The 12,900-nt window shown below is 40.1% G+C and overlaps 1 long non-coding RNA gene across 1 annotated transcript in view; it reads right to left on the reverse strand.

Moving 5' to 3' along the window:
* Positions 1–10,174: 10,174 nt before the first annotated feature.
* Positions 10,175–12,900, reverse strand: part of LOC149971349 (uncharacterized) — an 812,381-nt gene continuing 809,655 nt past the window's right edge. The window contains exon 3 of the long non-coding RNA XR_016492160.1: positions 10,175–10,276. This is a non-coding gene — a long non-coding RNA (uncharacterized LOC149971349). The remainder of the gene's footprint in view (positions 10,277–12,900) is intronic.

The following is a 12,900-nucleotide window of genomic DNA, read 5'->3' on the forward strand; positions in this document are numbered from 1 at the left end:
CATGCAATGAACGGAACTCTTGTTAACTGTTATGCACAAAAACACAACAAGAGAAAGAGCTCAACATTACATTTAAACTACTCAGTCAGTGTGAGGAGTGAAGTCTCTGATGTGCATTGACTAGAGCAGTCAGGTATAGTTTCTGACGACACTATGCACAGGATTGCTGAAAGGTGAGAGACAGTAAGAGATGATCTGTGCCTTGACTTGTTATTTTTCGTCAAAGAAATGTCTGTTCACATATATGTTGACCGAAACAGTACATACATCTTCTGAGCATAACTCCTAATCTTTTGAAAGTTTTATTTATCGAGAGATGTATAGTACCTCGTCAGTGAAATTGTTTTGAATAGTTCTACAATCACTGCATCAGACTGAAGATTGATAAACTCAAGTTGCAGGTCGGTGGGAGCGTTATCCACATTGATGGTGAAAGGAGAAGACACTTTGAAACCCTCAAAACAATGAGAAACTATTCAAAGCTTGCAGCAGCGATGTATACTTCTCCCGGTGGTCATCTGATAGGGAACAGCCTAGTAGTGTCAGAAGGTGGGTGAGATTGTTGTCTTCTATTTGGCAGGTCAGTAGGAGTCATTTTCCCTTGAAGGCTTTGACAAGGCTATAGTTCTGATGTGCAAAAAGGCCCTTCCCCTGTAGTTTGGAATTCAGTTCATTCATGAGGGCCATGTTGTCCACAGTGAAGACAAAATCAGCCAACCATTCTTTATCTTGCAGTTGAGGGAAATCCACATATTTTCCTTTCATTTGCAAAAACTCAGCAATCTCCGACTTTAGATCCGACACCCTTTTAAGCACCTTCCCCAAACTCAGCCATCTCATGTTTGTGTGGTAGGGGAGATCTGCATGACCCGACTCTCTCTTCCAACAGTGGGACAAACTACCTGCGGTTTAAAGATTATTCTCTTATGAAGTTTACCACTTTCGTGACATGGCTCATTTTCAGCACACATTTACAGAGCACCTTCTAATGAATAATGCAATGCAGGAAAAAAAAATTATTATCTGGTTTCAGCTCAGCTATTTGATCTTGTATCCTTTTCAAAAGGCCAATGTTTTTTCCTGTCAAGTTTGGGCACCCATCAGTGGTCGCAGTGGATAACTTTTCAAAACTCAGTCCCAGCTTTGCCACACACTTATTAACCTCCTCCAATAAATATTTCCCTGTGGTTGTGCTCTTCATGGACTGCACTGAAGCAAGCTCCTCTGTAATTTCAAAGTCTGGGGTTGTGCATCGTAAGAATATCAACAACTGTACCGTGTCACGTGCATCACTGCTCTCATCCTGGGCCAAGGAAAATTGGTGAAATCCTTTACCTTGTATTTTAACTGTTGTTCCATATTCTCTGTGATATCCTCAACACGCCGTGTCACTGTTCATCTTGGGAAACATTTTCAAACAGCTCTTTCTTGTCGGGGAAAAGTATTGCTGCAGAGTCAATTTAACACTCTTTAATAAATTCGCCCTCAGCGAATGGCTTGTTATGTTTAGCAATTTTGTGGGATAGTACATAGCTAACTCTCACAATTCTGTTGTTTGCTGAATGCAGTTTTGTGAAAAGTCCTTGCTGATTTTGCAACTGAAAGAGCAACTCTTTCGATGCACTTGTCCTCTGCTCAGAATACAAATTCCTATTTCTCTGCATGCTTTGTCGGGAAGTGTCAGACAAGTTGTAGTCTTTCAAGACAGCGATGCTCTCTTTGCACACTAAGCACACAGCTTTCCCTGATACCTCAATAAATACATATTTCAATGTCTACTCTTGCTGGAACACCCTACATTCATTGTCTACTTTACTTTGAATTATTATTTTTTTGCGCAGTTTCTATCTAGCTATTATTTGTAACTATGACGTGTGTGTCAGCCTGTCAGTCACCGTCTGTCCTTGTGCAGTTGTTATTTATATGTGCCTTCAAAGTAAATGTCCCACAAGCAGTGGGAGTTAAATCACTACACAAAGGCGAGTATTCATTGGGCTTTTATTTTGAATAACAAATACGTTTTTCAAAACTTTGATGTAGCAAATTCTTAATGTGATCTAAGCATGATTCCGCGGGCCTTTCGGGACGGGCCCCCGGGACGGCCTTTCTCCAGGTGTAGAGAAAAGAGATGATAGCTATTGATTAGAAACCCAATTAAAGCCAGATGGTACAATAGCCCCTGTGATAACTGAGTGCATGTTATGAAGACTGCTATTTCTACTATTTGGTTTTAACGAAAATGTAACCTGCTTCATCTCACATAACACTCACGTCCACACACACACACACACACACAGGGAAAATGAAACACATACACCCTTGGCATGTGCTTTAATCTCCCCGTACTTCCACAATGGTAAACTTTGCATTATGCAGGAACGGGGTCTCTAGCCGCTCGCCGGGGCCAGTGTTGGCTATGATGCTAATGAGATCAGTGGCATCCAATTCGGTGAGGGTCAGTGCTCATTTCAGGCAATTCATTTTTAATTGAGCTCAAATATAATCCATTTCGTAATGTCAGCTCCAATGCTCATCATATTGGCCCTGCGGTTCTTCAGTGAATCAGTGTGATACTTTGACATAACTTACTGCTAGATGGCCAGCTGTGCTCTTGTTATTTTTGTTTGTGTTGAAATGTTGCGGTTTCCTTCTTTTTGATCGTTCTTGTGAGTAAAGTTCTTGAATCTAAAGTATATAAAACAGTATTTTTGGCAACATTTTATTTGAAGATACTGCTATAACACATTCGTAAATGTCATAAATATGTAATGAAAGTATTATGACATATGTGAATGCTTTGTGACATATATTTTAGTATTTTCTTGCATTATGACCATAGAAATACAATCCCCCTGGATAAAAAGGTGAAATAGATTATATTTCTAATCTCATGACACCCTGATTATAATGCAGATGAACCTTTTGGGATAGGGGGCAGCATTTTCACTTTTGGATGAATAGCATGCCCAGAGTTAACTGCCTCCTACCCTGTCCCAGATGCTAATATATGCATATTATTATTAGTTTTGGATAGAAAAAACTCTGAAGTTTCTAAAACTGTTTGAATGATGTCTGTGAGTATAACATAACTCATATGGCAGGCGAAAACCTTCCAACCAGGAAGTGGGACATCTGAGGTTTGTAGCTTTTCAAAGCTTGGCCTACCGAGTACACATTGGGATATGGATGAGGTTGCACTTCCTAGGGCTTTCACTGGATGTCAACCATCTTTAGAAACTGGTTTGAGGATTCTGCTATAAAGGAGGGGCTCATGAGACCTCTTTGAGTCAGTGGTCTGGCAGAGAGCCTTGGTCTCATGACGTGCCCTCCCGACAGAGTTACCTCTCGTTCCAGTGCTTTTCTGAAGACAAAGGAATTCTCCGGTTGGAACATGATTGATGCTTTATGTTAAAAACATCCTAACGATTGATTGCATACATCGTTTGACATGTTTCTAAAGGACTGTAATGGAACCTTTCGAGTTTTTGGCTGGAGGAAGTGCCTACGCCTCATGAAGATGGATTACTGGGCTGAACACGCTAACAACAAGTGGCTATTTGGACATAAATTACTGACTTTATGGAACAAATCAGTCATTTATTGTCGACCTGGGATTCATGGGAGTGCCTTCTGATGAAGATCATCAAATGTATTTGAATATTTATGGTGTTGTTTCTAACTTTGTTGACTCCAAAATGGCGGATATTCCTCTGGCTGTTTTGGGTTCTGAGCGCCGTTCACAGATTATGCTATTTCCAAAAAGTTTTTTTGAAATCAGACACAGTGGTTGCATTAATAAGAACTCTATCTTTAATTATGTGAACAACACTTGTATCTTTTATCAATGTATATTATGAGTATTTCTGCGAAATCACTGGATGTTTTTGAATCATAACATTACTGCACGTAAGGCGCAAATGTAAACTGAGATTTTTGGATATAAATATGCACATTATCGAACAAAACATGCATGTATTGTGTAACATGATGTCCTTTGAGTGTCATCTGATGAAGATCATCAAAGGTTAGTGATTGATTTTATCTATATTTCAGCTTTTTGTGACCTAACATATTCATATGTGGTGCTTTCGCTGTAAAGCATTTTTGAAATCGGACACGATGGGTAGATTAATTAAAACCTCTTGAAGCTAGGGGCACTATTTTTACATTTGGAAAAAATAACGTTCCCAAAGTAAACAGCCTATTTCTCATGACCAGATGCTAGAATATGCATTTAATTGGATAGATTAGATAGGTTAGGATAGAAAACACTCTAAAGTTTCCAAAACTGTAAAAATATTGTCTGTGAGTATAACAGAAATTATATTGCAGGCGAAAGCCTGATAAAAATCCAATCAGGAAGTGCCTCTTATTTTGAAACCTCTGTGCTGCTACGCATGCCTGTCCTTCATTTAAAGGGATATCAACCAGATTCCTTTTTCTGTTGTATCCCTAAGGTGTCAACAGTTTTTAGACATAGTATCAGGCTTTTATTTTGAAAAATGAGCGTGAAGGATCACATTGCGTAAGTGGATAGGTGGGGGCTCTCAGAGTGAGTTTGTGTGCAATTGAGTAAATCGGCCATTGTTCCTCCCGCTGTTATGGAAAAAGCCACACACTCGGTTGATATATTACCGAATACATATTTTAAAAACTGAATGATTATAAAAAACGTTTGACATGTTTCTGTGGACATTATGAAGACTATTTGGAATTTCCGTCTGCGTTGTCGTGACCGCTCTTTCCTGTGGATTTCTGAACATAACACGACAAATGGAACAAAAGGAACATTTGCTGTGTAACTGGGAGTCTCGTGAGTGAAAACATCCGAAGATCATCAAAGGTAAACGGTTAATTTGATTGCTTTTCTGATTTTCGTGACCAAGCTTTCTGATGCTAAGTGTACATAATGCTTTGCTAGGCTATCGATAAACTTACACAAACGCTTGGATTGCTTTCGCTGTAAAGCATAATTTCAAAATCTGAGAAGACAGGGTGAGTAAAAAAAGGCTAAGCTGTGTTTCAAAATATTGCACTTGTGATTTCATGAATATTAATATTTTCTAGTAATATTAATTGACTGTTGCGCTATGCTATTCAGCGGTTGCTGACGAAAACTATCCCGCTACAGAGATGGGTATCGTCAAGAAGTTAACAACAAACTTGTATGCCATCTGTAAATATAAAAAAAAAGTTAAATTACGAGCCCAGTTGGATAAGCCACAGAGAAGGCTAGCCATGATTGGCTGAGATAATGGGTGGGCTGGACATGTTGAGAGATGAGTTTGGATTGGTCTGCCATGTAGCATGCTTCTGTTTATGTCATGAGCTGGTCAGTGTATGTATAGGGAATCCTTCCTAACACAGCTTTTTTGAAAGATATCATGCAGCAGAACGGCAAAGATGTTGCTCTCTACTTTCTGGAAGAATGCACAGTGGAATTAGAGTATGATAGCTGTCATGACGTTGCCCTCTTTGGGTACAGCGAGCACCACATCCCTCTCTCTGTCTCCTACACTCAGGCTGCTGCGACCTCAGGTCGTAAATTCCTGGAGGAGATTATCTCCTCATGGCCGCAGTATAGAGAGAGAGTGAGTTTTCATAGAGAGAACAAAGGAATTCCTTCCACCTCACAGAACTTGAGGTCTGAACAACATTTATGTTCTGGAGAAGGTATAAAAGATCGGTGGAGAATCCAGCTACAAACTGGTCCATTTGGTACAATTTTCTGAAACTCATGGCAGATGATAAGGCCACTTTACCATAACGCTATTTATAGAATAGCCTTAGATATGAGGTTTACATCTAATTGGTGTATAATGTAAACTGAGATTTTTGGATATAATTATGCATATTATTGAACAAAACATATATGTATTGTGTAACATGATGTCCTATGAGTGTCATCTGTTGAAGATCATCAAAGGTTAGTGATTAATTGTATCTATATTTCTGCTTTTTGTGACTTCTCGCTTTGTCTGGAAAAATGGCTGTGTGTTTTTTCGACTTCACTATGACCTAACATAATCATATGTGGTGCTTTTGCTGTAAAGCTTTTTTGAAATCGGACACGATAGCTAGATTAACAAGATGTTTATCTTTCATTTGTTGCATTGGACTTGTTAATGTGTGAAAGTTACATTTTTCGAAGAAGAAAAAATGAATTTCACGCGCTGCCTTTTCAGCGGAATGTTGTCGAGGGATTCCGCTAGAAAGGTTAACTAAATCAGAGGACCGCCCATGAGCACAGTTAGGAGCTGGCGTCATGAGACAGCCTTTTTCTGCTATTCCAAATAAAACCCCCACCATGAGAATTTCTCAACAGACCATGTTTCTCTCAATTACGAGAGGCCTAAGGTTGAGACCAGCTTACCTCGATAACGAGAGGGCCAAGGTTTGAGAGGAGACCAGCTTACCTCGATGACGAGAGGGCCAAAGTTTGAGTAGATGGATGAATCTTTTAACCATACCACGTGGTTAAACTAGTATCTAGCTCATCTTGATCATGTGTTGTTCCTTCTCTCTTTTTAGAAGCTATCAGTTACAAGGCAAAAAAAAACAGATTGAGGCCTTCAATCAAACTGAGGACAGAGAAATATGCGTGCACCAGGTCAAGTCTTCTTGCGTGCATGGCCTTGAAAGGTAAGTTAACAATAATTCATTTTTTTTAAATAATATGAATTACCATTAACCTCTCTAGGGTATGTGGGACGCACATTATCGAACAAAACATACATGTATTGTGTAACATGATGTCCGATGAGTGTCATCTGACGCAAGAACATGTAGCGTCCCATCTGGCGAACATCCAGTGAGGTTGCAAAGAGCCAAATTCAATTACAGAAATGCTCATTATAAAAATTCAGAAAACAAAACATATTTTACATAGGTTCATGATTAACTTCTTGTTAAACCAACCACAGTGTCATATTTATAAAATGCTTTTCGGCGAAAGCATACCTAGCCCACAACATACATAGCCTAGTTGACAAATTATTACAAACAGTAAGCAGCCAAGCAGAAGCGTTACAAAACTCAGAAATAGAGATAAAATTAATCCCTTACCTTTGATGATCTTCATATGGTGTTAATCAGAAGACATTAATTTACTCAATAGTTCCTTTTGTTCGATGAAGTCTCTTTATATCCAAAAACCTCCGTTTGTTAGCGCTTTTTTTTCAGTAATCCACAGGCTCATTTCAATCAAAACAATCAGACAAAAAATCTTAATTGTGTCCGTAAAGTTCATAGAAACATGTAAAACAATGTTTATATTCAATCCCAATGTTGTTTTTTAGCCTAAATGATCTATAATATTTCAACCGGACAATAACGTCGTCAATATAAAAGGTAAACAAGAAATACACATGCGCCTGAAAAAACTCTGCTTCACGTTTGGGTCCACTCGTTCAGACTGGTCTTACTCCCTCATTTATAAGAATACAAGTCTGAAACGATTTCTAAAGACTGTTGACATCTAGTGGAAGGCATATGAACTGCAAATGGAGTCCTATGTCAATGGATACTGTAATGGCATTGAATAGAAAATGACAAAACCAACAAAAAAAACTACTTCCTGAATGCATTTTTCTCAGGTTCTCGCCTGCTAAATCAGTTCTGTTATACTCACAGACACTATTTCAACAGTTTTGGAAACTCTAGAGTGTTTTCTATCCAAATCGACCAGTTATGCATATCATATCCTCTGGGCCCGAGTAGGAGGCCGTTAAATTTGGGCATGCTTTTCATCCAAAATTCCGAATGCTGCCCCCTACCCTAGAGAGGTTAATTGTTATGTAGCTTTTCTTCCACCCAAGCCTTATACCTGAGTCAGAAAGAAGGGACAACTAGTAGACAACTGGCTCTGAATGATGACTAGATTGATAATCATAATTAGTTGATTGTTTTGAATTAGTGGCTTGGCTGGAGAAAAATCTTGTATACTTTGGCTCTCTAAGAACAGGTGGCCACACATTTAATGGTAGATTTAGTAGGCCTAAATCCCAGTTTATGCTAGCTGCATCATTTGTTTATATTGCATTTCTACAAGGCAGATTGTTTCTTTGCTGAAAAAAATATATAATGCCAGTTTCAGTGAAAAGAATAGCAACATCAAGGCAACTTTGTAATAGCTAAAACAATTGCCCATTAGCTCCTGACCAGAGGTTGGAACCAAAATGATTTTCCAATCATTTTGTTTCTGAACAGAAACACTATTTTTGTCATTCCACTATTCCGACCAGCAGATTAAAGTTCTGAACTGCTTTATCTAATTAAATTACTTCACCAATCAGTGCAGATAGAGCAGGCAAGCTAGCTGTTTACATGCGTGATGGACAGACAAGGGTAGCCTATGGGACAGGATGTGACTGGAATTTTGCTGGTGGGGAGAAAGCAAGAGGAACCTCTTTGGGCTGAGATCCCGCTAACGGGATCGATATGACAACAGGCAGTGAAAGTGCAGGGTGCCAAATTCAAAACAACAAAAATCCCATAATTACAAGTACCTCAAACATACAAGTATTTCACACCATTTTAAAGATACACGTCTTGTTAATCCCACCACAGTGTCCGATTTCAAAAAGCTTTACGGCGAAAGCCAACCAAACGATTATGTTAGGTCAGAGCCAAGACACAGAAAAACACAGCCATTTTTTCCAGCCAAAGAGAGGAGTCACAAAAAACAGAAATAGAGATTAAATGAATCACTAACCTTTGATGATCTTCATCAGATGACACTCATAGGACTTCATGTTACACAATTCATGTATGATTTGTTCGATAAAGTTCATATTTATATCAAAAAATCTCAGTATACATTGACGCGTTACATCCAGTATTTCCAAAACATCCGGTGATTTTGCAGAGTCACCTCAATTTACAGAAATACTCATAATAAACATTGATAAAAGATACAACTATTATGCACGGAATTATAGATGCACTTCTCCTTAATGTACCTAGTTTTGTGCTACTACCATGTTGTGTTGCTACCATGCTGTGTTGTCCTGTGTCGCTGCTTTGCAATGTTGTTGTCTTCGGTCTCTCTTTTTGTAGTGTTGTGGTGTCTCTCTTGTTGTGATGTTTTTTATTTTTAATCCCAGCCCGTGTACCTGCAGGAGGCCTTTTGCAGTCATTGAAAATAAGAATTTATTCTTGACTGACTTCCCTAGTTAAGGCACATGAAAGTCCACATTTTCCAGATGGCATTTCTGCCAAAAACATTCTGATAAAAAAAACAAGTTTACGTTCAAATGGCTCTCATGTGAAGTAGTGCCACACGACATACACCCTGTTTCCTAAAATGAGTTAAAATTAGAGACATACGAGTTACCAGACCCGGATACAGGGAGGCTAACTCTAGAGGTCCCGTTGATCACTACGGAATTCGGTAAATCTGCATAATTTTTTTTCTGCCCGTATATGGTATGATCTGCAGAGCTCTCTGCACCTTGATGCTCTGGTGCCACTAGGGTAGATCAAGTTGTTAATAGAGGAATGTGTTTTCTTCTGAAATTGCTTGTAGTATTGCATGCTTTTATTACATTGTATGTTTGAATGTTGAACATTTTATGAATTGTGTTCATGCAGGCCTCCCTTGAAAACACAAGCTCCAAATATTCCAGAACACAGCAATAAGAGCAGCCTACCGCCTCCCTAATCTCAGTGCCATCAGAAAGTATTCACTCCCCTTGACTTTATCCAAATGTTGTTGTGTTACAAATTAGGATTAAAATTGATGTAGTTATCTTTTTTAAAGGATCGACACAAAATACTCATGTCAAATCAAAATCAAATCAAATGTATTTATATAGCCCTTCGTACATCAGCTGATATCTCAAAGTGCTGTACAGAAACACAGCCTAAAACCCCAAACAGCAAGCAATGCAGGTGTAGAAGCACGGTGGCTAGGAAAAAAACCCTAGAAAGGCCAAAACCTAGGAAGAAACCTAGAGAGGAACCAGGCTATGTGGGGTGGCCAGTCCCCTTCTGGCTGTGCCGGGTGGAGATTATAACAGAACATGGCCAAGATGTTCAAATGTTCATAAATGACCAGCATGGTCGAATAATAAAAAGGCAGAACAGTTGAAAATGGATCAGCAGCACGGTCAGGTGGACTGGGGACAGCAAGGAGTCATCATGTCAGGTAGTCCTGGGGCATGGTCCTAGGGCTCAGGTCAGTTGAAACTGGAGCAGCAGCACGGCCAGGTGGACTGGGGACAGCAAGGAGTCATCATGTCAGGTAGTCCTGGGGCATGGTCCTAGGGCTCAGGTCCTCCGAGAGAGAGAAAGAAAGAGAGAATGAGAGAATTAGAGAACGCACACTTAGATTCACACATGACACCGAATAGGACAGGAGAAGTACTCCAGATATAACAAACTGACCCTAGCCCCCCCGACACATAAACTATTTCAGCATAAATACTGGAGGCTGAGACAGGAGGGGTCAGGAGACACTGTGGCCCCATCCAAGGACACCCCCGGACAGGGCCAAACAGGAAGGATATAACCCCACCCACTTTGCCAAAGCACAGCCCCCACACCACTAGAGGGATATCTTCAACCACCAACTTACCATCCTGAGACAAGGCTGAGTATAGTCCACAAAGACCTCCGCCCCCTGGGGGGGGCGCCAACCCAGACAGGATGACCACATCAGTGAATCAACCCACTCAGGTGACGCATCCCCTCCAGGGACGGCATGAGAGAGCCCCAGTAAGCCAGTGACTCAGCCCCTGTAATAGGGTTAGAGGCAGAGAATCCCAGTGGAAAGAGGGGAACCGGCCAGGCAGAGACAGCAAGGGCGGTTCGTTGCTCCAGAGCCTTTCCGTTCACCTTCCCACTCCTGGGCCAGACTACACTCAATCATATGACCCACTGAAGAGATGAGTCTTCAGTACAGACTTAAAGGTTGAGACCGAGTTTGCGTCTCTGACATGGGTAGGCAGACCGTTCCATAAAAATGGAGCTCTATAGGAGAAAGCCCTGCCTCCAGCTGTTTGCTTAGAAATTCTAGGGACAATTAGGAGGCCTGCGTCTTGTGACCGTAGCGTACGTGTAGGTATGTACGGCAGGACCAAATCAGAGAGATAGGTAGGAGAAAGCCCATGTAATGCTTTGTAGGTTAGGAGTAAAACCTTGAAATCAGCCCTTGTATTGACAGGTAGCCAGTGTAGAGAGGCTAGCACTGGAGTAATATGATCAAATTTTTTGGTTCTAGTAAGGATTCTAGCAGCCGTATTTAGCACTAACTGAAGTTTATTTAGTGCTTTATCCGGGTAGCCGGAAAGTAGAGCATTGCAGTAGTCTAACCTAGAAGTGACAAAAGCATGGATTAATTTTTCTGCATCATTTTTGGACAGAAAGTTTCTGATTTTTGCAATGTCACGTAGATGGAAAAAAGCTGTCCTTGAAATGGTCTTGATATGTTCTTCAAAAGAGAGATCAGGGTCCAAAGTAACGCAGAGGTCCTTCACAGTTTTATTTGAGACGACTGTACAACCATTAAGATTAATTGTCAGATTCAACAGAAGATCTCTTTGTTTCTTGGGACCTGGAACAAGCATCTCTGTTTTGTCCGAGTTTAAAAGTAGAAAGTTTGCAGCCATCCACTTCCTTATGTCTGAAACACATGCTTCTAGCAAGGGCAATTTAGGGGCTTCACCATGTTTCATTGAAATGTACAGCTGTGTGTCATCCACATAGCAGTGAAAGTTAACATTATGTTTTCGAATGACATCCCCAAGAGGTAAAATATATAGTGAAAACAATGGTGGTCCTAAAACAGAACCTTGAGGAACACAGAAATTTACAGTTGATTTGTCAGAGGACAAACCATTCACAGAGACAAACTGATATCTTTCCGACAGATAAGATCTAAACCAGGCCAGAACTTGTCCGTGTAGACCAATTTGAGTTTCCAATCTCTCCAAAAGAATGTGGTGATCGATGGTATCAAAAGCAGCACTAAGGTCTAGGAGCACGAGGACAGATGCAGAGCCTCGGTCCGATGCCATTAAAATGTAATTTACCACCTTCACAAGTGCCGTCTCAGTGCTATGATGGGGTCTAAAACCAGACTGAAGCATTTCGTATACATTGTTTGTCTTCAGGAAGGCAGTGAGTTGCTGCGCAACAGCCTTTTCAAAAATGTTTGAGAGGAATGGAAGATTCGATATAGGCCGATTAGTTTTTTATATTTTCTGAGTCAAGGTTTGGCTTTTTCAAGAGAGGTTTTATTACTGCCACTTTTAGTGAGTTTGGTACACATCCGGTGGATATAGGAGGGCCAAGCACAGGAAGCAGCTTTTTCAGTAGTTTAGTTGGAATAGGGTCCAGTATGCAGCTTGAAGGTTTAGAGGCCATGATTATTTTCATCATTGTGTCAAGAGATATAGTACTAAAACACTTGAGCGTCTCTCTTGATCCTAGGTCCTGGCAGAGTTGTGCAGACTCAGGGCAACTGAGCTTTTAAGGAATGCGCAGATTTAAAGAGGAGTCCGTAATGTCAAAGTGGAACAACATTTTTCTGTATATTTGTTTTAGATTAATGAAAAATATTCAAGTATTCAACCACCTGAGTCAATACATTTTAGAATCACCTTTTTGGGGTATGTCTCGAAAAGCTTTGCCCATTACAATTTTTTTAAACTCTTCAATCTCTGTCAAATTTTTTGTTGATCATTACTACACAGACATTTTCAGGTCTTGCCATAGATTTTCAAGCCGATTTAAGTCAAAACTGTAACTAACCCACACAGGAACATGCATTGTCGTCTTGGTAAGCAACTCTCAGAAGAGGAAGGGGAGGACCATCCTTCTCAATGAATTCCGTAAAAATTGAAATGGTAAAACATTTTTAGAGAAAACTAAATATCATCATGTCACCAAATAATTGAT

Source organism: Oncorhynchus mykiss, chromosome 26 (assembly GCF_057628025.1).
Source record: "Oncorhynchus mykiss isolate SJ-2025 chromosome 26, ASM5762802v1, whole genome shotgun sequence".
Lineage (NCBI taxonomy): Eukaryota > Metazoa > Chordata > Actinopteri > Salmoniformes > Salmonidae > Oncorhynchus > Oncorhynchus mykiss.